The 1,726-nt window shown below is 41.4% G+C and overlaps 1 protein-coding gene across 1 annotated transcript in view; it reads right to left on the bottom strand.

Annotated features, from left to right (window-relative positions):
• Window positions 1-1,726, bottom strand: part of LOC101846033 (atrial natriuretic peptide receptor 1) — an 81,863-nt gene that overhangs the window by 43,994 nt on the left and 36,143 nt on the right. The window lies entirely within an intron of this gene.

The following is a 1,726-nucleotide window of genomic DNA, read 5'->3' as shown; positions in this document are numbered from 1 at the left end:
TCCCCCCCCCCTCTCTCGCCCTCCTCTTTCTCACTTACTCCCACTCCCCCTCTCTATGTCTCTCTGTCTTTTTTTCTCTTCTGAGACATTTTCCGGTCGAACTTTTTTTTTTTTTTTACCTTATTACTCTAGTGATCAATTCCTTAAGAAATCAGGAATGAAAGTGATGAAATAGAAATAATGCTTTTTCTTTGATACTGATGAGAATTCGATGGAACTGAAAGAAATAAGCAGTTAAAACAAATCAAAGTGGGGATGCCCGTTATAAAAGCAGTTAGGAATAGACAGCAATAAAGGAAGTTCCTACGATATTTTCAAAGGTGAAATTTTATAAGTTTAGCTCGGGACCTCCAAGTTTAACGTCCTCCGAAAGGACCAGGCCAAAAGGCAAATTTATGTAAAGTGCCTTTCCAAAGGACACAACGTCGGACCGAGCTCAGGCTTGAACCCCCGGACCGGCAGTCTCAAGATTACGAGTCCTGTAGCCTAATCACTAGGCCACCAATGCCACCGACGATATTTGAATAAACGTGATGAAAAGCCTCGACGAACATCTTACTCTCACTGAAATAAAAGATGGGAGGCAAAACAGGCAGAGGGATACAAGGTCCAAGTAAAGAGACCGAGAACAAAATTGTGTCGTGCTGAGCTTTTGATCAAAGTTTTCTGGGAAAAAAATCACACAGAAATGTGTTTTACAATGAACATACAAGGTGTTGAAATAAAATAAGAATAATTTATAAAAATTGCCCAAGGAGTGGGAAAATGCCTGTTTCTTTGATTTCATTATTTTGACGAGATCCTGATTTCACGATGACTCACAATTAATTGCACTTGATGAAAGGTTGCCCCTCACAAGGGGATCCAACTCAGGCCTTCTGTATGTGAAGGAGAAACGACTAACATCTATACCACACGCTCTTGTATGCCTTGGGAAAGGCATCATCTTCATCATCATTGCCTTTTTCACCCTGGGTCAGGATATAGGCCACGAACAAACACTCTCCACCTGTCCCTATCCTGGGCTAGTCGCTTGATGTCACTCCACGTCTTCCCACTTTTCTGTCGGTCTTTTCGGAGAAGGACATAAAACTCGGAGGTCGCGCCTCTTAAATAACCTAACAGTGTTGATAAAGGCGTTAAACGCATACCATTCCACGTTTCACCAAATGATATTTAAAAGACCCAAACACATCACATAACACACCCAAAAGTATTTCCTAATCAACACTTTAATTACCTTGACCCAAATACACAACATCACACACACAGAAACTATGGCCTTAACCCCGAAACCCTCAAAAACAACACAAAAAGAAACTATCCCCTTCCAACACTACAATGGCCTTGACCTATACACACAACATAACGCACAGAGAAACTTTCAACATCCAACACAATAATGACCTTGACTCAAACACGCAATATAACACGAATAGAAATTACCCCACCCTCATTCAATGTTTAATAACAGTCCTCTACCCTCCTACACACACAAACACACACACACACACACACACACACACACACTCACTCACTCACTCACTCAGAGAGGGAGAACGAGATAAAGAGAGAACGAGATAGAGAGAGAAAGAGAAAATGGGAAGAGTGATCCCTCTTTTGATGCTCTTGATTTTTAATTTTAGTTTTAGCCGGACTATCTGAAAGCGTGGCCATTTCAGATCAACCAAGGTTCAGATACGGGTTTGAGAGAGAGAGAGAGAGA

This window comes from Aplysia californica, unplaced genomic scaffold (assembly GCF_000002075.1).
Source record: "Aplysia californica isolate F4 #8 unplaced genomic scaffold, AplCal3.0 scaffold00732, whole genome shotgun sequence".
Taxonomy (NCBI): domain Eukaryota; kingdom Metazoa; phylum Mollusca; class Gastropoda; order Aplysiida; family Aplysiidae; genus Aplysia; species Aplysia californica.
This window is presented reverse-complemented; position numbering and strand designations above follow the sequence as displayed.